General features: G+C 42.3%; 1 protein-coding gene across 8 annotated transcripts in view; it reads right to left on the bottom strand.

Moving 5' to 3' along the window:
• The window catches only part of Psd3 (pleckstrin and Sec7 domain containing 3), a 539468-nt gene that overhangs the window by 235857 nt on the left and 275845 nt on the right, over positions 1-27766 (bottom strand). The gene's annotated exons all lie outside the window — the stretch shown is intronic.

The raw sequence follows: 27766 nt of genomic DNA, 5'->3' as shown, positions 1-27766 counted from the left end.
CAGAGGCCTATATTATGGCTCTTAACTTTTATTGTACGTGAGAGTTCCCTGGGACACTGGCCAAGAAAAAGCAGATTTATGGCATCATCTGTAACTAGTAAGGAATCACAGGTGCAACCTAGCTTGTGATTCATAATGGAGAAGGGGTAGTGGGGTGCAACCCAGTTTGTGATTCATAATGTAGAAGGGGCAACTGAAAAGACCATGTCTACTGATGCAGGCATCCACATTCTAACCATATTGTCTTTTTGTTTGGTTTTGTTTGGGTTTTTTTTCTGAGGTTTTTGTTTGTTTTCTTTTATTTTTGAGACAAGATTTCTTTGTGTGGCCTTAGCTGTCCTGGAACTAGCTCTGTAGACCAGGCTGGCCTCAAACTCACAGAGATCTGCCTGCCTCTGTCTCCCAGAGTGCTGGGATTAGAGGTGTGCGCCGCCACAGCCCAACTCACATTGTCTCTTATTAGAGGGTAAAAAAATGTAACAATCATGGAGGGATATAGAGTTTTAGGGGAAAGTAAGTCCTTTACCATGGTAAATATTAATTCAGAAGGTAAAGGGAGGATGAGAAATTATTATTTTATCCTTTGAACAAATATCAACATTTTTGAAAGAAGGACTGAGGATGATCTGTGAAGATCAGGTCTCTTCCCTAGCAGTTCATGTCTGACTCTAAAAATGCTAGACAAATCAGAGCATCCTACAGGACTTTGCATCCATTGATTCAGAGCCACTTTATTTGCTCAGATGCTCAAGTTCCCTTGTACTTCCTCTCCTTACAGCAAGAGGCACTAGGCTGTCTAATTTTCCACTAGACCACAGGATACCTGGATATATGAGTGAACACTTTTTTTTAGTATGTCCATGAGGGTGCATCCAGAAGAGACTAGCATTTGAATTTGGAAAATAAATAAATAAGAAAATGTCCCCTTTCCATGTGAATGAGTATCACTCAACTCTCCGTGGGCCTAAATGGAACAAAAGTGGTGAGGAAAGGTAATTCAGCGCCTGTCTGGGCGCTTGAATGCAGAGGTCCACCTTCCTCTTTTCTTGAATTTGATCGGCTCACAATGGAACTAGGATGAAGTCTACACTACTAGCTCTGGCTTTCAAACAGCCTTTGCCTGGGTCTCTAGCTTGCAGTGATGGATCAAGAGACTTCTCAGCCTCCTTAATCGTGAAAAACAATTATAATAAATCCCATAGTAGCTTACTGGATGGATGGGCAGAGAGACAGATGACAAACAGACCATCTCCTGTTGGTGGTATTTCTGTCATATGCAAATGTACTACACTCTTCACATGAATTGGGCCAATTCTTGGGTCTAAATGGAATTATATCAGCAGCAATTTCTCTTCTAACTTCCAAAGTCCAGTTTGTTATACTCTTCTTTAAATGCCACAATGTGATGTTATCCCATATTCTCTAAAAGGTAAAGGCAACCCCTCCTAAAGATCCTTGGAAACTTCCTCTTAGAAGAATAAATAGAAATGTCACCATTAATGAGAGAATGTCATATCATATACAATGATTTCAGTAACATATGTAGCACGCTACTTCTGAAGGTTGAAGAAGTCATGTTAACCTTCATAACTGTGGTGATAATTTCTTCTGAAAATCTCTTGACCCTAAAGTCTTAGCTTTGACCAGACCTTACAGCTAAGTTAATACTCTGTCTTGAAATCACTTAAGACTATGTATTTAACCTGCTACCCTACTGTCTACTCAGTCTGTTTAAGTTAAGCCTGTCTTTAAGAGAACAATGGAACCAAATGCCTTGGATTTCCCATGCAATCAGCTTTACAACATAAGCTAAATGCATAACTTACATCATTCATACTTTTCCTTGCCTCTGACACAGAGCAATGTATGTGCATATGTATGTATATGCTGTCATAATCATTTGCTGAAAGCAGACAGCATGCTTAAAGCAACTTAAACAAAATAAATATATAATAAATGTTGGAAGTGATGTGTGTAGATAGGTTGATGACATGAGATTTTGAAAGCTATTCTGAGACAGTCAGGATTAGTAATGTAACTTCTTTCCTGTAAAACTCAACTATTTCTATTAAAAAAAATGTCCACATTCCTTTCCCTCACCATGTTTTCTTTGCTGTTTAATAAATACAAAACGAAGCCCTTTGTTGGGCACAGGCACGAACACAGATCAGAGAGGCAACAGGGACAGATTAGACACAGAGAGAGAGAGAGAGAGAAAGTACACAAACAGGCCAGAAAACACAAACTACAGACAAAAACACAGGAACAGAAGTGGAGAATCCAGAAATCCAGATCTGGGCTTGCACTTTGTCAAACCTATCCAAGGGGACGTTTCTGTTTTTGTGGCTTAATGCAACTTGGATGCACTTTTGTGCCCAATCTTGAGGTTATCTTTGATGCATTAACAGATGCACAGAACCCGAGCAAAGGCCATCTGGAAAGTTTTGAAGGTTTCTTTTGATGTTTGAAAAACTAACTCTAGCCATACACACTGTGGATCAACTTCCATTTTGTACTTGGAACACTGAGACCTATCTATAGCCAGAGGCAGTGTGCTATCATTCGTTCAAACGTACTCTAAGTTCTGGATGTTGTAATATGATTATCAGTTCATATCAGAGGGATGTGAATAGTTTTAGCATGATGTCATCGATGTCTAATGTCATTGCTAAGGCAGGAGGCTGGAGAGGAAGATCCGGCTGCCTAGTAATCCACCAAGTTCCCCTCTGACATCAGTTGCTGAACAGTCATATCTCATACTAGACATGACACGAATAAAGAGGAAAGCATAGCTCCTACCATCAAGGATTTCATGTTCTACGCTGCTGAGACACGCTAAAATTGTAGAGAAACCAGTGCCTCAGCTGAAGAGGCTATGCTCTGCACAACCTGAACCTAAAGATGGGTTTACCAGGCGGACAGAAATGAGAATGTCCCTTGGCACAAAGACTAGCACAGTCATGTGGCTTTATAAGACACCACTAGATTACTGAGTACAGAAGAGTCAGCAAAATACAGGTGTGCGATGCTCAGAAAGGGGAATCAGGGAAAAACTCTTAAGTAAATAAGAAAAGTAATCAGGTCTAAGGGAGAACTGGGGCGCTCATAGAAAATGTTAGGGTTAAATGAGTCGTAATAATTTAGAAAGTGCTCTCAATGGTATCTAGCAGTTAGATGCCTTGAAAATGTTAAGAGGGTGAGACTGAGGATGGAGATCCACTCTTGAGCAGCCGTTGCCAGTACCCACGGAGCAGGTGGCAGGTCAACAGACTCCATACAAGACAACGAATAATGACTAAGAGAGAAGAAGTAAGACGCAGAACCTCACGGCCAGCTACGTGTGACAAACTGAAGAGAAGGGGGAAACAGAGTCAGACTTCAAGGCTTCTGACTGGGACGAGTGAGTGAGTCAATCAGGACTCTCATCTGGCACTGAACCAAGGTAAATATGAGCCAGCCTGTTCAGGAAGGATGTAGACAATGCATTTGACTTTATGATATGAAAATCTGGTGTTCCACATACTTAAATCTCTCGGGTCTCATAAACTCCTTATAAAAGTTATAATTATTTTACAAAAACAGACTCAGAGGAGTTAATGAGATACTCCCTGAATTGCATAATTAAAAGTTGCAAGCAATAAAATGACAGGCCAAGTCCTCCGACTCCGAGGCACAGGCGCTCATTTCCTCTTAGCAGACTTGCCAGCGGGCACATGGCACCGCCATCTAGTCTTCTGCTTTTTCCTGATCTTACTGTAGAAAGCAGCCCCAAATCTATAAAAGTAATTCCTAGTCAGACAGTGGGCAGGTTGTTCTTTTTTTTCTACTGAATAGTTTGTGGCATCTCTTATTAGTAACAAAAAATTCCCCAAATATTTAATATTAAAACTATAGTCCATTTGTAAGTTATAGCAATAATGAAGTAGCTATATTCAAGCTTTGATAGTGGATGTCATCTTGGATTAATGATTTAAAAATAGTTACCTTGACAAAGATTTTTTTTACTATTAAAGGCAAAGCACCTAAAGATTAATAAAATAAAAGATCTCCTACACTACAGAGAAAGTGCAAATCCATTCAAAATACAGAAGCAGTCAAGATTCAAGGTTAAAATGTAGCCCAGGAATCTACAGACATTAAAACAACAAGGTTTTATTCTTCTTTTCTATCCAATCACTGTTCTTCCTGAGGTCCACAGATGGAATGGATAGCATTCCTTTTCTTTAAAAATACAAACTTCCCAACACCAGGGTTCTTATTCTACTGCTTCAAACTTGGTGCCCTGAGATTTGCTGCATCTGGCAGGTCCAGTCTTGACCTGGGGGCCCATTCCAGTTCTCTTGTTTGCTCTATAGTGTCTTAGTTCATGCTATGGTTCCTGCAGCCTTTAGGGTCCTCTCCACGTCTACCATGCAGAAATCTATTTATTCCTCAGGGTTCAAATCACATGCCAGTATAAACTGCTCAAAGCTCTGCTAGCATGGCTTTACAACCCCACAGCCTCAGACAGGGCACTTCTTTATCATGTCCTGAAATAACAATTATAGATGTGTTGTGGGTTAAAAGATGCTTCAAAATGTAAGAGAAATTTTTATGAAAATTTTGTACGCCGAGCGGTGGTGGCGCACGCCTTTAATCCTAGCACTCGGGAGGCAGAGGCAGGCAGATCTCTGTGAGTTCAAGGCCAGCCTGGCCTACAGAGTGAGATCCAGGACAGGCTCCAAAACAACACAGAGAAACCCTGTCTGGAAAAAACAAAACACATAAACAAAAATTTTGTAAACACAATTTTTAAAGATGACATTGTCATAGAGCCCAATGTGGGAAAAAAAAATGCAACTATTTCCTCCCTCCTGAGAGAGCTCTGAAAGTTCCAAATCTATTGAACGGATGCACTCTAGATCCCATGGGCTTCTCAGGCTCTGGAGACCTTGTTGTTGTAGACTGTGTGGTATTCCTCTTATCAACTCTCAGTGGTCCATATCCTAAATAGATCCACTATGGATGAGCTGTTCCTTGCAGCAAGCTTTATACGTTAAAGCTCCTGCTGTTCCCCAGAATGATAAAGAACAGACTATAATAAAAAATAGTTTAAAGGGTTGGCAGAAGTAAATATTAGTATTATGATACGTTTGGGCATTATATGATCAATCTGTTTCATTTGTTGACTTTCAGGTCAACTTTCAAAGAAAGCCTAAGAGAAACTCTTTAACAGACTGGTGTCTCAGTCTGTTCACCTGTAAAATGGGAGAGAGAAGTACTAACAGCAGCTGTCAGTCTACAGCAATGCAGCTGTCTGGCTCTGGAGATGAAGAGCTGCAGGATCTCACTGTGATCACTTAACATCTCACATCTCACCTTCCTCATTCAGAAAGGAAAAGGACTAAACCCTGAGTCCTGGAGAAGCTGTAGATCTCAGCTAAATGCCACACCCTCAGCAGCCTCAAGAAGTTGCCCCAATCACCACATATTTGCTTTTAATTTTCCAAGCTAAATGCAGTAATACAGAAAACATCAGATTTCCTCAAAGACTTAGCACAAATAAATGAAATACAGGAAATAACCAAAAGTTGAATTAGTCTTCCTATTCTTATCCATCCCTGAATTCAGTTTATAAAACAACATATACTTTAAAAAACAGAAATCTGTTAAAGGTAAATACACTGAAACTTTTGAAATTTTATAGTTTTTATTTCTTTCCACAACAATATTGAAAACCTGCTACGATTCAGGCTCACAAGAGCAAATTTTCCTCCCTCATGTCAACAGAGTGGGGAGCACATGCTCCTGGGTTGTGTTTTCTCTGGCTGCCTTTCCCCCACAGGCTTTTTAAATATTATCTTTATTATAGGTGGGGTTCTTGAACTTTACAAGGCAGCCTGCCACTTTGGAAGCTGTAAAAGCTCAGTGGATCCATTACTGCAACCCTGAGGAGCAAGGAAATTAAAGGATAAAGGCACAAAGTATAGGGTTATATTTTCATCATGCTCAAGCTTACAGAGTTCATCTATGTATGGAAGTGCATATCAAAATCCTCAAAATTATCCCCAACTCCAGTAAACACAGAAAACAGTAGCCAGCTGCCCCTTCAGGTCTACACTGGTTCAGACCCGGGAAAGACTGGAAAACTTTCAGCACTGGCATATACTGCCCCTTCCAACTCAATCACCTTCCCCGCCTGCTTCTGCCAACCAAGCGGCTGTCTGCGGTCATTCAAGTTGATTTTAGCATGCCAGGCACTGCTGCCATTCCCTTCTTAAGCGTCAATTTAGGAAATATATGTTGAGTGGCTCTTTACCTACCAGATGCAATAGTCAAGGCAGACACCCCTCTGCCATTGCAGTCTGAGGTTATATAATTCTTCAGTAGCCAAAAGACACCAGTGTGTGTGTGTGTGTGTGTGTGTGTCATTTATATATTTTTGCAGATGCAAATATATGAGTGTGTATCTGTGTTTGTGCATGTACATGCCAGAGGTCAACCCTGAGTGTTCTTCCTCACGTGTCAATCATCACTTTTTTGAGACACCATCTCTCAGTAGCCTGGAACTCAACACATAAGGTAGGCTGGCTGATCAGTGATCCACTTGTCTCCTGACTCCTAAGTTCTGGCATTACAAATTCATGCTACCATGCTCTGCTCTGCAAACAAACAAAAAAATAAAATAAAATAAAAACAAAATATAGTTCTGGGATTTGAACCAAGGTCCTGGAGCTTGAAAGAGCTTTACCAACTGAGGTATTCCTACAGTCCCAAGGAAGGTGATTCTAAAGAGCTTTTCATTTTTCTTTTTCTTGAAACACAATCCACCTATACCCAGGCTGGCCCGGAACTCAGTATGTAGTACCGTTTTGCTTTGCTCTCACAGCCTCAGAGCAATGCTCTTCCTTTAGCTTGCCAGGTGCTTGGGTTATAGGCATAAGCCCGTTTAACAAGCAATTATAATAATGTGAGTCTGAAGAAAACCAATGAGGCATTGGGAAAGTGGAGTAAGACACATACTGTAAGCAAACTGGCTTTCCTGAAGAAAGTACCACCTTGAAAAAAGTTGAAAAAAGAAAGTTGACTTTGAAAAAGCAAAATGCCAAAGTCGGGGACAACTAGGAAATTCCAGGCAAAAGAACAACAACATGTATTTGAAAGAGCCAAACTTCACTCTAGCTGAAGATTATGGGCCCGAGGTGACAATGTTCTGGTTGGGGGTTGGGAGAAGACATTGACAACAGAGTTAAGCAGCTGCAGCATTACAAAGGCTCCTGCTGAGGTTCCCATCACAATAAGTCTCTATCCACAAGACGGCTTCTATGTCTTGGCTATTGTGACTAGTGCAGCAGTGAGCACAGAAGAGCAAGTATCTGATGACCCACGCCCATGCACACGCTGGAAGCAGAGTCAGTCCCTGGATTCGAAAAAAGAGAACATGAAGCTGGAAGAAAACTGGGTGTAGGAGAGATAGAGGGGAGGGAGGTAGATCAACACACAAACACACACACACACACACACACACACACACACACACACACACACACACACACACTATAGACAGACAGTGTTAGATACAGGGGAAGAATAGCAGGGACGTTTTAGGGATGATGCTCTGACCAGAAAAAGTTACTAACAAGTGAAGTGTGCAAGTTTCTAGACAAACTCAGGTTGTTTGGGTTAGAGGGGTCTCCAAAGTTTCCTTCACAAGCTATCAAAACACTGTGCTCTGGGCTGGAGAGATGGCTCAGAGGATAAGAGCATTGACTGTTCTTCCAGAGGTCCTGAGTTCAATTCCCAGCAACCACATGGTGGCTCACAACCATCTGTAATGAGATCTGCCGCCCTCTTCTGGCCTGCAGTCATATATGCTGTATACATAATAAACAAATAAATCTTTAAAAAAAAAAAAAAAAAAAAAAAAAAAAAACACTGTGCTCACTCAGTCATATTAATTATACCAACCAAACACACCAGCACAAGACATGGGCCACATTCCCAAGTAGTATTTTCCTCATTCTAAAAGACCTAGCACAGTAAGTTGGGGGGTGGGGGGGAGAGGCATGTAAAGAAAAAAATGATAAATATTTGCAGCTACTCTGTCTACATATCCATCCCCAAAGAGGGAGCACTGCCGGAGAGAAGGTGGAAAGGGTGTAGAGACTGAGGTGGTGGCGGGTGACTACAAGGAAACTTTCTCTTCTGGGCACAGCCGGCAGCGGCACACACGAACTCACAGTGGTTGTGACAGTGTGTGCGAGACCTGGGCAAGCTTCAGCCCGACCGGATCCCAGCAAGGACAGAGGAGCTGGTCACACAGTCAAACCCAAGCCACGGGGCTAGAGCCATCGTTCGCTGCTGGGAGAAGGAGAGACAGTTTTCTAGAAGAGTGTAGCATCGAGGAAGTCAGCCAGTCTCCAGTAGAAGAGTCCACACAACCAAAAACTTCTAGGCAATACAAATCTGTTCTTGAAGAATTAAAAACAAAAACAGGAAGTTGGGTAGGCAGGGAGGCAGGTGAATTTGGAAAGAGTTAAGAGGGGGAGTGAATATGATCAAACATGTCCTATGATGCTTTCAAAGAACTAATTTGTTGAAGGTTATATAAAATTCTCAAAGAACTAATTTTAAAAGACATCGTATGAAATTTTCAAAGAACTAATGACAAATACATATGAAAACATTTTAAAATGTGAAACTGGTATAATGGTCAGTCATAAAATGAAAATTAAGAAGAGCTTTAACAAACTATGAAGTACTAATTAGAGAAATAACTGAAAAGAAACTCACCAAGGATAAAATTTGCAAAATAGCTAGGAACAAATACATCACAGAATTAAACTAAGGAATGCTGTATAATTTTACTGAGAGGAACTATAAATACATAACTAAACATTGCGATGGCTCATTTTGGCTGTCAACTTGAATCAATTGAAGTATGCCTAGAAAATGGGTGAAGCACGCTTCCGTGTGTCCTGGGATGTTTCCAGAACAGACTGGAATGTGGGTCAGTGACGTGAAGGAGGGAAAGCGTCCCTGAGCACCAGCAGCACAAGGTTACAGACTCTGATTCGGATGGAAGGAAGGGGTGGCATGGTTCTCACACATGCTCGACTCCCCTCCCCTACAGGAGGCTGTGGGTTTGGGCTCTGCTGGTTCTCACTGCTCCTGCTCTCACTTGTAGAAATCAGGCTCTATTTTTTTCCAGTGTTAAACCTGACTCTCATTCAGCTTCAAGCTGAGGCTACATCGCTGGTCTCTCGTTTGACGTTTCCAGTTCCTTAAACTAGGCTATTCCCCTGGCTCTTTAATCTCCCTCCTTACACACACACACACACACACACACACACACACACACACACACACACACACACACACGAGACAGAGACAGAGGGAAGGGATTATTTTTCCTATTGATTCCTATTGCTTTGAAGAGTCCTAACTAGTGCAAACACTATGCTCCTATAATAAATATTTGATCCTACCCCACGTTTCTCCAAATGTAATACAATTCAAGAGGAACATACAAAATAAACCTAGAAGGCCAGAAAGATGGCTTACAAAGTGTTTTCCAGTGAGTCCAAGAACTTGAGTTTTATCCCCGGGACCCACATGATGGAGGAAGAGAAACAACTCCCCCAAAGGTATCCCCTGACCAGCACGTGTATGCTATAGCACATGTCCTCACAGATACACACAGACATAACACACAGATGCACACAAAACAAAAACAAATGTTTTAAAAGAATATAACCATAAGGGAAGAAAAGAAAATACAACTGAATGTTTAATTTTCCTCACAGAGATGTTTCTGACCTTTATACTCACAAAAATATAGATTTAACTATATAAACAATATCACCAAGAAAAATTAAAATAATAAATGGAGAAAAACCCACACAAGACAACTTTCATATACAACATTCGTAAACAAATTAAATAAATGTATAAGAAACTGTCCTGCATATTCTAATCTCGGTCTTGGCTCAAGAGGCTGCTTTAGCCTCAGGTTCCCATGATGACTTGAGCTGTCCAGAAGGAAACCCAAGAGTTGATGAAGATGATCAAGTAGACCGTTCTCACTACTACACACCTGGGACACATGGCACTTAGACTATGACACTACCCAAACTAACGGATTGCGTGAACGAGAACAGAGGTCAATGGCAGGACACACCAATGCCAGGGAGAAAAAGTCACAGGAAAGCAAAGATGCTGAGAGAAAAGGGAGGAAACAGTAAAAATGAGAAGCAGAAACAGAACAACATACCCTCCAGTTTAGTCTGGGAGGAAGCTTCACTGTCTTTCCCAATCTGTCCAAGGATATAAACCTTAATATTCAGACAGTAAAACTACTACAATACATTTCAGCCCAGTGTAACTGGAGCCCAGACCTAAATAAATGTACATAAGCAATACAAAAAAGATAAGCAGATAAGAACTAGACATGTGGGAAAATCATCAGTATCAAATAAATGCAAGTTAAAGCATGCATAAAGCTTTCCCCCCTAAGAACTGGCAGATATTGGACCGACAGATAACGTGCTGTGAAGTACAAGGAGAAATATAAGCATTCCCAGACTGTGAGCAGAAATGCAAACATGTGGCAGCTTTCTAACTTTAAAACGTGCTTACCCTGAGAACCAGCAACAACACTTACAAGCACTTCAAGGAAATCAAGACAAGTGGTCACTCAGAAGTGAGGGTGCTTCCTGTCCAGCTGAGACCTGAGTTTGATGCCTGGAAACCACAGAGTGGAAGGAGAGAACCTGACCCCTGTTTGCTGTCCTCTGATCTCAGCACATGAGCCATGCCACACATCACACACACACACACACACACACACACACACACACACACACACACACACACACACACATACACACACTGCAGAAAGATTAACTAATGGAAATCATCATAAATATAATATATAAAAGTTACATAAGGATATTTGCTGCAGTGCAACACTTGTAAAACAAAATTAAAAATGATCTATCAATGATTCTCAAACACCATCACCTTTACAACTTTTACCTACCCAGCAGTAGCCCATTGACTGACTTTCTAAAAACATTCTATCAGCTCTTGCTTTTGTGTAGCCTATTTTTCTAATGAATACTCACCGAGTCTCTAATATGTAGTAGGAACTGTGCTAAGTACTGGAGATTCAGCAGAGACAAAAACAAACAAAACACTCACCCTCATGGTGCTTACATTTCAGAAGACAGAACAGATGGCAAATAAAACCTGTGGCATGTTAGTGGAACAGGTAAGAATTTAAAAAAAAAAAAAAAAAAAGCTAGTGAAGGGATGTGAAGGTTTGGGCGAAAAAAAGAAATCTTGAAAAATGAGACTTGGAAAAAAGGCCACAGGATATCTGAGGAAGAGCATCCAAGGAAGAGACACCAGGACCACAGACATGAGGCAGAGCATTCTAAAGGTGTTCAATGTAGTTAAGAGGCCAGCGGAGCCAGAGCAAAATGAACAAGAGTGGGAGGACTAGAGTGGGGACAGAAGCACACTGGTCATGTGAGACGTGGAGGTCATGGCAAGGGCTTTCGATTTTGCTCCAAGCGAGAGGTAGAGCAAGCAAATTAAGAAAAGACTGAACAGCCGGGCGGTGGTGGCGCACGCCTTTAATCCCAGCACTCGGGAGGCAGAGTCAGGCGGATCTTTGTGAGTTCAAGGCCAGCCTGGGCTACCAAGTGAGTTCCAGGAAAGGCGCAAAGCTACACAGAGAAACCCTGTCTCGAAAAACCAAAAACCAAAAAAAAAAAAAAAAAAAAAGAAAAGACTGAACAGAGTACAAAACTGTTCCATAATAAACCGTGGTGATGTGGATCACTGCAGCATTAAATATTGAGTTATGAGTTACTGTCATGTATGTTGAAGTAAAGCTGACCAGATTTGTGTGGTTGAGGACCAGAGGCATGGTGGAATGACCTAATGAGTGAGAGGCTGGAGATTCCCAACATGTAAAGTATCCCAAAGGAATGGTAATCATGAAATAATGTTTGATGAGCTATTCATAGTTTTACAACACACTAGAACATGTAACTACTAAAATCAAATACACTCCTCCATATACTCTCTATAATTAACTCACATACCACAAGGTGCCTGCCCTATACTTTTGAAAAGCACTTACTTTAAATAAATGTAATACATTTATATCACAGAATACCAGACAGGCATTAATTACCTTCTGCAGGTTTTACCTAACTCTACAGAGATACACCTAGACACACACAATGACAAAGTCTGTAAAGAAGAAGTAGCAATGCTATTTTTGAAGGCTAACAGATTTGTTTTCTTTTTTGTTTGTCAAGCTGTCTTCACGATAATCTAATTTGTTTTTTAAGTTGCTTTGCCAATTACCTTCAATAAACAAAATTCTTTTACTTCTACAAATCAAATTCCTTTCAAGTGCTTTTAATATATACATATCTTGTTCAAATTAAATTTTTATTTCTAGTTTATCTATAGTAGGGCTTTAACTATACATCCAAAAGACCAAAAGGAAAGCAGGAATGTGAAGTGAGACAAAGCATAGGAAATGGTGATACACACACACACACACACACACACACACACACACACACACACAGAGAGAGACACACACAAAAAACCCTACACTCCGAACTTCAAACGGTAGTGACACTGAGAATACATATAATATTGAAAATTCAGTGGGTGGCAGGTAACATCAAAATCAACTCCTCAAAGGTCAATATACACACTGTGGTGGTTTACATAAGAGATGTCCCTCCTAGGCTCATGTATCTGACTGAACACTTGGTCAACAGTTGGGGTACACTGCTCAGGGAACTTGTGGAATCCTTAGGAGGCTGAGCCTTTCTGGAGGAAGCAGTCACGGGGGCGTGGGGGGCAAGCTTTGAGAGTTTATAGCCACGCCTCACTTCCAGTTCACTGTTTTGCATTTGAGGTTGAAGATGTGATTTATCAGCTCGCTGCTCCAGCTAGCTGCCTGCTGCCATTCCTCCACACCACTATGGACTCACTCTCTGGAACCATAAGCCAAAATAAACTTTCCTCCATAAGTGGCTTTTGATTGTGGTCTTTTATCAGAGCAACAAAGAGTAATTAATACATATATCAAACTTCAAATACTATGGAAGCCAACCATATCCCAAGTCCTTGTCACTTAACAGCCCAGGGACTATCTTTCATTGTGATTTCACCAATTGGGGGTAAGCAAGTCTTTTTTGGCACGTGGTAATATCATGACACCATACTTTAACAAGTTCAAATGTTTCATATAGTTAAAAAAAATAGCATTTAAAATGTCACCCAGGTAAAGTACACACGTACATGCACAGACAGAGCAGACGGGGATGTGACTATGTCCCATGAAGACCAGAGAAGCTCTAAAGGCAGTGATGATGCCGTTCCTCTCTGCTCTAACATGCAATGTTCACAGATACACTGAAATAAGCACAAAGTAAATACAATACACAAAATAAATGAAACGAGAAATGAAGAGCTGACAGCACTCTGGTCCCCTCCCAAGGTTTTCAAGCAATTTTCTACTTATTAAGAACAAAGAAGTCTTTGCACTGGTTTTATCTTTGCAACACCACACTGTAAATCCGGGGGATTGTTCCTGAGTAAGGTGAGAGTCACTCTCGGGACCAACGATAAGAGCACTGCTCTAAATACCTGTCGAGTACAGACACTGCTCTCGGGCTCTCTAGTAAAACGCATAATCATGGAAAGATCTTAAGGTATCTCATCTATAAAATGAATCATATGGCTTAACTAGCTAATAATATAGTGAAATCATATAATGCCTTTAACAGCTCACACTAGAATTCACCTTACCATCTCAAGCAGGGCTCCGACTATCTGAAACAAACTCCTTTGAATAATACTAGAAGTAAATTTTAGGTTTGTGGAGAGCCAAGGCTTCATGACGTGGCCAAGATGCCTCAAGAACTAAGAATCAAGACAAGGCCAGCTTTGCCTTAGCATTCTTGGGAACAAGGAGCATAGATTTCCTTGAAAGGAAATGGCCCGACTCTTCCTTCTTGGTTCCTCTGCTTCCCAAGAGCTTTCTCTAATTAGCAAACCCACATAATTCTAGCCTGTCCTTTCTTAAAAAGCACACAGTTGAGGACATACATCTAAGTATATGGAAGTCAAAGTTCAACATTTTAAAAATGACAATATCTCATAAAATAGAAACTCCAATTAACTGCATTTCAAGAAAGTTTTGCGTCTAGGCCTTGTTCTTTTTTTTTTTTTTTTTTTTTTGGCTTGTTCAGCAATTTCAGTCTCAATGAATGCTACAAACAAACAAACAAACAAACAAACAAACCAAAAGCCCAACTAACTTTACAAAATCATCAGGGTATGGCATCTGAACGAGAAAATACATCTCACAACACTACTTCCAGTGTTTGGCTCTCTCCCAGACAGCCAAGGAACTGCAGCAATATCTGCATCCCAGCTTGAGAGAATGCAGGCCATTTCAAGTGTTCTGTTCACAAGTTTCTGGCATTCTTAATTCATCACAGCTGGTGCAGAAAAATATCCCTACTCCAAAAAATGCATTTCCTCCACTAAGCACCTAATCGTTTCTATCCTTTTAAAGGAAAACATTTTCTTAGGCACAAAACAAGAGAACCACTATCATCAGTAAAACAAGTCTTTTTTCTCTCTTAAAAGATCCACAGTCAAAGGGTAAATTTCCCTCTCTGGCTTCTTCCACACCAAAGCACCTCCTATTGGCTCTTCCTGGTTTTTCCTGTCACAAGTCCTCTGGCCTTTAAAAGGAGTAGTCAGCCACGTGCAAAGAGGTGGCGAGTGACAGGAAGCCCAGGGGAAGCCTGCTTTCAGAAGGCACACTGCTGCAAATCTAAGGAGGAACGAAGGATGCTCACTCACCCAGGGAAAGGCGAGCGACTCCTCAGCTGATTCCACAGGTCCAGCCCTTCCGGAACAAAGTCCTCACCTCTGCCATCAGGCACTGTAAGTCATCTCCGCACTGGACGCGAGTACAAACATGTTCATTCCACAAGTGCCTTACTCATCACACAAGCGAGACTCGAGCTGGGCAGCAGCTCTCCCATGACACACTCATGACACAACCCTGCCCGCAACTGTACCTTCCCTGCCTCCCACACAGCCATTGGCAGTGGACTAACAGACATGGCAGTCACTGAGCTGTACTCGGTGCTTATCTCTCCCCCATCGTTCACAGAGGCAGACAACACAGTGCCGTCACTCCACAGAAACTCTTCCCCCCTCCCACCAGTTGCAATCCCGCATAGTAATTTTCATTATTACATGGAGGAACAAAGCACTGGCTTGCGCTTAGCAGAAGCAGGTACTCCGTAAGTGTTTGTATTTAGGGGTCAGATTATTAACCCCTTTGTCCTTTAGTCTTTAACAAAATTACTAGGCCATGTTTCAAAGGAATGTGACAGCCAAGAAAATTAGCCTGAAGAGCTTATAAGAACTTTCGGCTGGCTCTCACTAGGATGCACACCACATCACTGTCAGTGCCTAATGCTTTCAGTCACTCTCAGAAGTAGGTGTGAGGGAAATGGCTAAGTTGTGATGAACACAGGGTTTGCCCAGAGATGAGCAGGTGTCGGTGTGTGTGTGTGTGTGTGTGTGTGTGTGTGTGTGTGTGTGTGTATGTGTGTGTGTGACAGAGACAAAAAGACAGAGACAGAGACAGGGAGAGAGGGGAGAGGGAGGGAGAGAGGAAAGAAAGGAGGGAGGGAGAGATTTTGTAATCTTAAGTGAGTTCTAATTGCTCACTTAGGCTGACATAAACCTTCAACGGGATTTATAATAGACTCTACTTTCTCGCCATTGCCATTCAGAGCCCTCAGAGAAGAACGACAGACAACACGTATTAAGTACCTTCACCATTCCAGGCACTGTTCTGTTCTGACTTTTATGGCATTTAACCTTCACAAGAACTCCATGTCAGTTTGAAAACCAAGGAAAATAAGACACATCCTAATAATACTTAGGGCAGAGCTGGGATGTGTCCCACAGAGGCTGACTTTAGCGACCTTGTGGTACGCCTCAGGGGTCTATGGTGTTAGTACCTTCTAGAAGACTCAGAGTGAAATGGAAAACTGCATGGTGATGACCCGGAACAGCAGGATATGGAGGAAGGATTTAAATGCTGATCCAGTTTAATGAATAATTGTGTGATTTTGGGCAACTGTCCTTATTTCCTTTGTCTCAGAACTTCACACATATAATTCTGGCACATGTGTTATGGGTGAGGAGTTTACAAGAGTAGATGAATATCCTATCTCTAAAATTCTATTATAATCGACTATCAACTAAGTTGATTAGAATATTATGTGCTATCTTAAAGTGTTTAAAAAAGAACTTAATATAAATCAACACAAACAAATAAAGAACAACAACAAAACATGATTTCGTTTGGATGAAAGTAGAGTTTTACAACCAAAATTGCCTGGCAAACCCATGGCCAACAGTAACAGCTCGTGCTTAGGGCAGTGAGCTTGTACCCACACTAGTTGGTGGCCTGAGAAAGCAGATCAGTGTGTTTGTGACAGCTTGCTAATGTGTATACCATAAGCATATGTGCTCAGCATAGCATGACCATAAATGGGAGGTAAGTCATGTATGTACCCTTGGTGAGGACAAAAAGCAGCATCTTGAGAGTAGGAGGGAGTCGCCAGAGCAGAGCTCGGCAAACCCACTATTCAAGCCTGATGGTAAGACGGGGAGTTCTTCCTTACCTTAAAAGTTGCCTGTTCTTTAAACACACACACACACACACACACACACACACACACACACACACAAAACACGTATGTATGTATGTACATACATGATGATACAGGAAAAATGTAAAATCCACCAACTCAGAGATGGGATGCTTTGTAGAAATGTAGACAGGAAGTGCAGGCATTATGAAGTGGGCAAGGAAGGCCGCAGTATGGAGGCAAGCTTTTCTGGGACTCTTGTGAATTACACACAACCACTATCACTGAGTCATGTTAGGATGACTCCTGAGAGGATAAAGAATTCTCTGAGGCTGTTGACAGACCTTCATTCCTTGCTAATCAGGATGAAGTGTCTCAGGATGTTTCAGAAAGAGAGGTAGAAAAAGTCTCCTATACTAAGGAAAGAGACCTGGGAGAGAGAAAGCCAACTGAGTATAGGAGGGTAACAAAGTGCATTAGGTGCCTGAATTAACAAGAGCCCCTGGCCCCTTTCCGTGGTTAATTAAGAGCTCTATCTCTAAAAAGAATACCCCAGGCTAATAAACATGTAGGGGAGGGAAAACTGATTGAGATGCCCTGTCCACCAGTCACAGCAGGAGGGTAGTTGAAAGGCCTCTCTTCTGTTTCCAAGGCAACAGTTCTTACTACTTAAACCATCTTCCCAGGTTCACTAATATTTCAAAAGGACTAGAACACCAGGAAGGAAAGTGTGCCCAGAGACCACTGTTAGACAGAGAGGGAGTCAAGGGACCGTGCACTGTGGGTCACACCAGTTCACCAATACCGCGGCACAGGTGAGAAGCCCACATCAGCAGCCTGGACCAAAAGCATGAGTACGTTATGCAGCATCGCTATGTGAATCCCCACAACCCAAGACGGTCCAAGAGTGCACACCTCTAAAGTGGACATGCCCTTTTAAAACTCTTGTGTGGTATGGAGACTAAGAAACAGAAACGGTAGTTTGGCATAAAAATGTTATCATCAGGGCCTTAAATGGAAAAAAAAAAAAAGTGGCCCTTTCTCAGAGCATTCTGGATTTCACATAGTAGAAGGAGAGAAACGGCTCCCTCAAGTTGTCCTCTGACCTCCATATATGCACACATGAACACACATACATACACACACACACACACACACACATTCAAATAAATGTATTTTTTCAAATTATACCATTTTAGCCAGGTGTGGTCACATATGACTATGATCCCAGAACTAGGAAGACTGAGGCAAGATAGAATCTTGAATTAAGGCCAGCCTGAGCTACACCACCAAGACTCTAGCTCAAAAATGTAATTCTATTTTTCAATATCCAGCCAATAAGAGCTCTTTGGGAAATATTCTAGCTATAACTAGGCATTAAGGAAGGAGAAGCCAGGTGTGGTGCCACAAAACCATAATCCCAACTACAAGGGAGACCAGAAGGAATGCCTCAGCCCTTGAGTTTACTGCTGGTTTGGACAACACAGGGACAATGTGTCTAAGACAAACAATACTGGTAATTACTGATCAAGGGATGAGTTTACTAACTACAGAATGTCTCTTGAAATGGTAAGCGGCAGGTGCCTTCCTCCAGTGGACATTTGTGCACAGACCTATACAATTTCCTCTTATTCTAATTTTCATAAGGAGATACTCAGTTTCCATGCTGATTGCCCCATGGTGGACCACTTAAGACTGGTCCTCTGGTACAACTATTAACAAAGTCATCAGGAGGGTTGCAGAAGCTCATTAGGAAAAGTCACTGCTCTGCAGAACATAACACAGTATGAGGCATCACACCACCATGCCTAAAACCATAAGCCAGAGGATCAACGTTGAGTCTCTCCATTTTAAACCCCCCCCATCCACTTTTATATAATATGGTAACATAGGGGGTGTTAGGAAATTCTGCCCTTAAATACTGCACAAAACTCTATATTCTGTGGTGCTTTCATCTTTTCTCATACACTTTTAAGATATACTTCAGTCCTTACCTAGCACCTCTGACCAAACACCCAAAAAGGCATAAAATAAAAAAAAAATTTTTTTTAAATGTTAGTGAGTATGCTGCTTGATCCTTTGTTACTAACCTGAGCTCTGTGATTATAAGACATGAGATGAAGAGCTTGGAAGCATACAGAGATGTTACTAGTTCATTGCTGGTGTTCCTAGTTCACTTCAGATGTTACTGTTCATTGCTGACAGTGACTGTGCACACACTAACACTTTGTAAATAGTATCTAGACTGATGCTGTTAACAGCACCAAGGAGTTGTTACTACAACTAGTTTGTATACTACAGTATTTTCAGGAAATAGCCACATTGAGTTATGATGGAAAATACTTTTTTAAAAAATTCAAGACCTAAACCCTACACAAGATTCTGCTGCTTGCATAGAGTTTGGTCCTTTAAGAAAGATGTCCAAGCTGGGCGGTGGTGGTGCATGCCTTTAATCCCAGCACTCGGGAGGCAGAGCCAGGCGGATCTCTGTGAGTTCGAGGCCAACCTGGCCTACAGAGCAAGATCCAGGACAGGCACCAAAACAACACAGAGAAACCCTGTCTTGAAAAACCAAAAAAAAAGAAAGAAAGATGTCCAAACACTAGGCTGATAAAATTCCAACAGTGGTAAAACTCCAACAGTGGTCAAACTTCAATTAATAACCTTTAACTCCTATGAAATTATCCATATTTATCTAAATGATTTATCTTCCCACTGGAAAAACCACAAGAGTTCTCTTAATTCTTCTTCTAACATGACGATGGCACAGGAAGAGATGAAGGAAGAAGTAACCCTCCTCCTTTGGGTCCCCTGAGAATTCTAAGGAAAGTAAAATTGTCTGCAAGTTCATCGGTCGTTCCTCTCACTCCTGCAATAGTAACTAATGATTTGAAGTGGCGCACATATCTTCTATTTAAGTGTAAACTTCTGTAGCAGTGGAACTTCTCCATATATTTATCTTGGCTACCTATCCTCCGCCTAGCTGACATATTTGTAGGTCTTATTTTTCTGTATCCTTGAACTCAAACCACACTGATATTGAATCACTTCCACTGAAAACATTATGAAGCAGAAATGAAAACACTGAACTTGTTGCTGTTTAACCACACCTCTACACTACCATAAATAGGACAGGCTACTTTCACTGGGAAAAATAAGATTACCAGTTTGAAGTACATAAGCGACATGGGAAACTAATCACATGAGCATCAGGATCTTTCTATAGAGGAGAAAAAAATGTGTAGTCAAATTCCAGGATAAGCTGGTGAGCACAGCATTTACTTTGGGTATTAAGAAAATAATGTGGCTACAGGGTTGGAATCTGAGACAACTGTCCCATACAAAGTTGGTTACAATGACCAGTTCATTCAATAATGCACAAAAACGCTTTGCACTCAAATCTCAGAATACAATGCCGTAAGTTCACAATGTGGCCTGCATTTTCTAAAGTCTTATTTAAATAAAGTTTTACTTTAAGGGTAAGTATATTCCAAAGGAATAAAAATCATGAATATGGTGACTGGATACTGCAATACTTAAATATCAAAAGCCTGCTTCGTTAGTACCATTCTGATTTAAGAATATTTCTCTTAGAAGAGTGCCGCATTTGCAGAGATTACAGAGATACTATGCTTTAAAAAATGGGAAACAGGAGCCGGGCGTGGTGGCGCACGCCTTTAATCCCAGCACTCGGGAGGCAGAGCCAGGCGGATCTCTGTGAGTTCGAGGCCAGCCTGGGCTACCAAGTGAGCTCCAGGAAAGGCGCAAAGCTACACAGAGAAACCCTGTCTTGAAAAAACCAAAAAAAAAAAGGGAAACAGGAACATCATCAATGAACAGTAACATCTGAAATGAACAGTACAATCCACAATGAACTAGTGACATCAGCAATGAACAGTAACATCAGTAATAAAGAGTAACATCAGCAATGAACTAGTAACACCAGCAATGAACTTGTGGCATCAGCAAAGGCTTCTAAACTGGGGGATCCCTGGAAGCACCACATCAGCAACCTGTTAACTGTGTCACTCATGGGGGTGGAGGGCAATGGTACCCTTTGACTTTCTTCTCCCCTAGGTGGACCACAAGTGAAGATTCATGAGTTTCATGGCCAGAACTAAGAAACTCAAATGAGTCAACTGCCCACCTAAGTCACAAATCAGACTGGAAAATATACTGAAATTCTTGTTTTGAAGAGAATAAACATGTAAGTTAAATCCTTCTGGGAACTTGGTTCATGGTAAGAGTACTTCCCTAGCACATGCAAAACCCCGCGTTCAACTCCCAGAACCACTCCGAAGTTCTGTTGACTAACAGAACTAACCAAGTGCACTAATAATAACCTTCACTACTATTGTTCACATTCACCTAAGTCACTGGCATGCGCCTAAAGGAATGTGCCGGCAATTAGTCAACTCCAAAGTTTCCCTGTAAAATAGTAAAAGAAGTTGGGGTGTGTGGTGTCAAATTGCCTCAAATCCAGAAGATACACCGAGTAAGCAGTGCAAGACTGGCCCTGCCATTATGAAGAAGGCAAAAAGCAAACAATTCCCTGGAGAAGTGTCAGTTCTCTCTCAAAGTTCAAGCAGGCCCTGAACTGAAGGCCTGCAGACACATTAATACAGGCCCCGGAGCAGTGAGCGTCCTCGAGGCTTCTCCCGCATAAAAAGCACACAGAACAGGGAAGAGTCTCCCAAGAAAGAACCGCATTCCTCACAATGGTACAAAGAGTTCAAAAGTCCTCCTGCCCAGGCAGGGAAGTTGCACTGGGAACTGCAAATGTTTATGGGAGACTCTTTTCCAAGTGGAGAGCTACAAACTGCTGACATCTCGATAAATAAACGCCAAATTTAGTGTACTGACCAAAAAAGGAATAATCGATGTTAAAACATTTTGTGGTAGCCTGGACTTGGGGCTGTCCAAACACTAAAAGGAAGCCTCTGCCTCACAGAGGTTACAGGCTGCACAGGAGGCACAAGCAGAGGCAGCTACTCCTACCCCTTCTCCTTCACTGCCTCCCCTCGGATGGTACACCAGGGAAGGGAGGAAGCTCAAGCCCATGACTGGTTCTTCAACATTCTAGCTGCTGCCTAGCCCAACCATCTCATCTTCAAATGAGATCTGAGGAAGGGTGCAATGCCCTAAATCCTGGAGCTAATAAGAGAGACAAGAAAATCCACTGCTTCAGAGTGCCAACCCCATGCCGTATTTCCATATAAAAAGAGGGAAAAAAGTTTCTAAATGTGGGGTCTCCAGTATCTACACCCTGCATGGCCAGGAGTCGCGAGGGAGTTACAGTCGCTGAGGTGAAAGGACATGCGCAGTCGGTGGCCTCCTAGCTCTGCCTCCACGGAAGAACGAGAGCCTCTGCACAAGGCTTAAAAAGCCACATCCGATGGTCAGTCACTTCAAAAAAATAAAAGGAAGGGAGGGAGGGAGGGACGGGACTATATTCTCCCTTTAGCCATTGTATTTTCTTTATAAAACTAAATACAATTAGGGCTTTGAAATGAGTATGTCAAGGCAGTCAACTCTAATGGAGGCAAGGTAACCAGTACTACTACTTCCATGAAAGAACAAGAGGAAAGTCAACCAGTTAAGACAACCCAGACAGTACTGCCACAGAAAGGTAACTACTTCTCCTTCCACGCCCTCTCCGTTCTAAAGACCCAATACTCTAGCTAGGGTCAGTATTCCACCACCTTCGTGTTATAGTCCATTGCTCGAAGTCCATGGCCTCCCCAACTGTTGGATTTGCTCCATAGATAAGACTCCAATTGGTCACAAAGAGTTCATGTAAGGAGCCAGCCAGAGTATTATGATTTCATGGAGCCAACTAACAGAATTTTGTTAGTTAGAAAAGACTATAAGTCATTTAATCATTCCAGATGAGTAAATGAAAGCTTCAGAGAGAAAGAGAGGTTAAGAACTTAAATACTGACAGAGCCAGGCCCTAAGTTTCCCAAAACCTAGCACAAGGACCATTTGTATCTCATGGAAGGTAGACCCAATGCTAATGCAGTCTGGAGACAAGATCGAGGTTCTGCAGGGTCACAGAGCCCTTAGATGGGCAAAGACACAAGAGCAGAGCAGCCCACCCTTCCTTTTCATCGGCTGCTACTAAGGTTTACTAAGAGCAAAAATGAGGGAAAGGAGCCCAGGACAACCTGAACAATTATGAATACAGGAAAGAAAGGCACAGGCAAGAAAGCGGGTGCAGAACACCTGCCGTCCAAACATCTAGGGCTATATATAAGAAGTCAGACTAGTACATTTTTAGTGGGGGAAAGGCATTAGAAGATCAAAATATAATATGCTATTAGCATATCAATTCAATTTGTAAGCAAGTTGATATACAATTACATCAGACTTCAAACATTTTCATAAAACTGAATTCAATATAAGACAGATATTACTTCTACACTACCCAACCATGGGTGTATTTTGAAAACACATCCTGAGAAGCCCACCCTTGGTCTACAGCCTAGCTTCTGCAGATAGATCTCTTTAGTCTCTTTCTGGAGTTATGATGTCCTGAGACATCCCTAGGAAGACCTGGATACCTAGGCAGAATCTGCCGACTTAGCACATGGCTGGCTCCCACTGTCGGGCAGCCAAGCCAGGGCTGGAGTTAAGAACCAGCATGCAGCCGTGCTCATCACTGCAACTCCTGAGACCAGGTACCAAGCATAATTGTACCTGGCCTCTCTTGTGTCAGATAATTATTGAAGTGGCCTATTCGTGTCCAAGTTACATTTCCCAATTCAGTACTTTGCTATTAAAATTTGTTTTCTCTTTACCAAAAAAGAGTTACTTTTGTAAGATCAGGTTGTAAAACTCAGGCTACTCACCAGCTGAGGCAAGAACAGCCACTAAACTTATCCTTAGCACAGCTAAAAACACAGGCAACTTACTGCTGACAATACTGCGGAGTCCGGCAATCCTTGGCTGTGTTTTGTGCAGATCCTTTGTGGTTCTGTCCCTTTTAAGCTTTAGAAAATGCTCAGCTATATCGTCTCTACAGCAAGGTCAGGTAAGGTCAAATCCAAAGTCATGGCACAAAACACCAGTCTCCCAATGTCAAAATGCCAGAAAACGCAGACTATCAAACTTTCATCAATTCATTCCTTAAGTTGATCCATTATGTTCTAGCCCTTTTTCTCATGAACCTGTGAGAAGGCTCAAAGGGTAAAGCCTGATGGCCTGAGTTTGACTCACATCTATGGACAAGTGACAGCTAGTAGGGGAGGAAGAGTCCGTTTTCTTTAAGGGTGTGGCTCTTAGTATGTCCGCCATGCTCTAGTGGGTGGGCTCTCTCCTAGGAATATATTCATGACATTAACTGGAGCCAGTGGGTGCTTCTAAAAAAATAAAAATTAAAAAATGACAAGAAATCCAGGGGTAGAGAAGTAAGAATGGATTTAAGAGAAGTTGGGGAAAGAGTTCAAGGTGAATATGATCAAATATATTATATAAGATTCCCAAAGAATGCCGGGCGGTGGTGGCGCACGCCTTTAATCCCAGCACTCGGGAGGCAGAGCCAGGTGGATCTCTGTGAGTTCGAGGCCAGCCTGGGCTACCAAGTGAGTCCCAGGAAAGGCGCAAAGCTACACAAAGAAACCCTGTCTCGAAAAACCAAAAAAAAAAAAAAAAAAAAAAAAAAAAAGATTCCCAAAGAATTAGTAATTTTTATTTAGTAGTTTTCCTAAATTATTTAAACTGGGGATCAGATACTGTCCTCTAAAATTATGAGAGCAAGGCAGAAGAAATGTAGAGGTGGGAAGACAGCCATCATATCCTCCCCACACAAAAGGGTCTTTAACCCACCCTCTGCTTTTGAAGCCGGGGAACTGAGAGATAAAGAGTGACTTCTAGTCTTGACAATCAGTACCAGAATGGGGTCAACTTAGGTTCCCAGAGCTTCCCCTACATAAACCATGACCTAAACAAAAAGGTGGCTTATTTGAGAACACTCTAGGCATAGAAGCTACTCTGTTGTTCCCTACCTTCTGAATACAAGTTCCTCGGCAAGCCACCGGCACTCCTGTACAGGTAGGACAAAACCCTCCTCAAGAAGACCAGTCTAGGTCTAAGGAAACCAGGTAGTTACACTAAACTTTCTCCTCCTTCTCCAAATCACCAATGTTCAGTCTACCTAAGCCAGGTCAGAACTAGCCACCGTCATGGAATCCACACACTAAGCCTAACAAACCCACAGAGCACTCTGCACTGTCTAGCACTTCCACATGCATTATTTTATCCCACAATTGTTCCATTCTGCAAGTAAAGAAGCTGAGAGCCAGAGTCATCCTGGCCAAGGTCACAGATGATAAACAGTAAGGCTGGAAGTTAAACATAGTCCTGCAATTCCATGTTCAGTTTAACGATTTCTACATTCTCCCCACCCAGCACTGCCGAGGACTCTCAGCCAAGCACAACAGCAACCCGAAGGGCTGCCTGAACCCCACCCTCAAACCAGCTAAGCAAAGACTCAGATCCTTGCTGGAACACAGAGCTTCAAGACTGAGGTTGTTCAGGGCATTTTAAGCCCCTGACTGTCCTCCAAGGACTCGGGGCTGGTCAGATGACCCGAAGCAGGATGGGCTGAGCTGGACCTGTCAAGTACACTGGGCTCCTGGTGACATGACCCAGCCGGGCAGGCAGCTCCCACAAGGACACTCCCAAACATTCCAAACCCCGTGGAACTAGAAGGAGGGACTTAACTGTGCAGGGACCTGGCAAACCTAACAGAACTTTCCAGACCACATTTATACTTTTACATCAGGAAGATAGTTTCAAATAAAATCCCCCCAAAACTCCAAATGTTCTGCCTCCTAAGGATACCCTGCAAACTTCCAATGGAAGCTCCTTTGGAGAAACAAGTAGGGATTTCAATTTGATTTTTACCACTGGCACTGTATTATTTTTCATAATGGTTTTGAAAACTAGATTAAGGTTGAATTTAACCGCTGTACGAATTACACCCATCACTGAACTATTATCAGAAAGGCAGACACAATGACAATAATGGCATAAGCTAGTAGCACAAGACGATTACTTTTGCCACTCTAGACACAGGGTCTCATGTATTCCCCAGGCTGACTTCAAAACTGTTATACTGTGGGACGGTCTGTATGTCAAATTGCTCTGATTGGTCAATAAATAAAACACTGTTTGGCCAGTGGCCAGGCAGGAAGTAGGTGGGACAAGGAGAGAGGAGAATTAGGGGAAGCGGAAGGCTGAGGAGGAGAGACACTGCAGCCGCCGCCATGACCAGCAGCATGTGAAGATGCCGGTAAGCCACCAGCCACGTGGCAAGGTATAGATTTATGGAAATGGTTAATTTAAGATAAAAGAACAGTTAGCAAGAAGCCTGCCACGGCCATACAGTTTGTAAGCAATATAAGTCTCTGTGTTTACTTAGTTGGGTCTGAGCGGCTGTGGGACTGGCAGGTGACAAAGATTTGTCCTGACTGTGGGCAAGGCGGAAAACTCTAGCTACAAATGGCGCCCAACGTGTTGGCAAGAGTTTCTACCTAAAACCTGAGAAAAGATTCTAAAATGGAGCTAAAAACAGCTTCCTAATTGTCTCTCTCAAATGAGCAGCAGCTGCCGGTTTGAGTTACTGGCGGGCTCCTGGCGTGTGCGCTCGATCTGCAGTATGGCGGGAATGAGGCCTCTGCAAGTGGCACATTAAGCTGCATGGTGGATTTAGCCTTTGCTAGTACAAAACAAAAAGAGGTTTCTGGGCTACACGCTGCTTGGATAAAATCATAGACCCACGATGGCTCCCAGAGCTGGCGGAAAACATACCACTGCCATGTTGGGAAGCTGAAGTGGGCGGAGCCAGCAGCCACAGCGCCTTTTCAGGCTTAGAAGGCTGCAGTTTAAAGCAATAGGCTCAAGGTAATATAAAACATAAGCCACATAAAGATGGCTACCACACAGAGAATCTGGATTATGTTCTCTTTGATATTCGTAACTGAAGAGAAACATTTGATTGCAAAAGCTGTTGAGTTATGCCAAAATGTGTGTTTTAAAGGTACCTTAACTTCAAAATTTGGATGTAAGGATATGTTGCTTTGGAAAGGAGGCTCTGCTTTTGTTTCCACAGAAAGCCAGAGGCTATGGATTTGTTCCAGATTAAGATACATCAGGTTTGACCAGCCAAGACCACCTGAAAGGTCTCCGATGACACCATGGCCCAGATGATCCAACATCCAGAATTGTTTCAAGGCAACTGGCTCAGACGATACGGTCTCACGGACTACTCCATGATCCTAAAATTTTCTTTGTGTCCCCATAAGATACAGCGCCCCCCTCCAGCAGGAAGTAGTAAGAGAAGCTACGCCCAAATTCCCAAATATACCAAGCTGACTTTGGAGATGTGTAAAAGTTAAAACCTTCCTTTTAAAAAAAAGAAAGGGGAAGTACTGTGGGACGGTCTGTATGTCAAATTGCTCTGATTGGTCAATAAATAAAACACTGTTTGGCCAGTGGCCAGGCAGGAAGTAGGTGGGACAAGGAGAGAGGAGAATTAGGGGAAGCGGAAGGCTGAGGAGGAGAGACACTGCAGCCGCCGCCATGACCAGCAGCATGTGAAGATGCCGGTAAGCCACCAGCCACGTGGCAAGGTATAGATTTATGGAAATGGTTAATTTAAGATAAAAGAACAGTTAGCAAGAAGCCTGCCACGGCCATACAGTTTGTAAGCAATATAAGTCTCTGTGTTTACTTGGTTGGGTCTGAGCGGCTGTGGGACTGGCAGGTGACAAAGATTTGTCCTGACTGTGGGCAAGGCGGAAAACTCTAGCTACACTGTTATGTAGCCAAGACTGGCCTGAAATTTCTGATTCTCCTGCCTATAATTCCCAAGTCTAAGATTACAGGCGCACATCCCATGCCCAGCTCAAGAAAGGTATTTTAATCAAAAGTTTTAGAACCACAGTCTAGACATGAGACCTTTACAATATACTGGGGGGGGGGGGGGGCGGAGACTTATTTACAAATTATAATTAAACTTCCCTTGACTATAACCCAAGAAATAGAATGATTTGGGGAGA

Source organism: Peromyscus maniculatus, chromosome 17 (genome assembly GCF_049852395.1).
Source record: "Peromyscus maniculatus bairdii isolate BWxNUB_F1_BW_parent chromosome 17, HU_Pman_BW_mat_3.1, whole genome shotgun sequence".
Lineage (NCBI taxonomy): Eukaryota > Metazoa > Chordata > Mammalia > Rodentia > Cricetidae > Peromyscus > Peromyscus maniculatus.
This window is presented reverse-complemented; position numbering and strand designations above follow the sequence as displayed.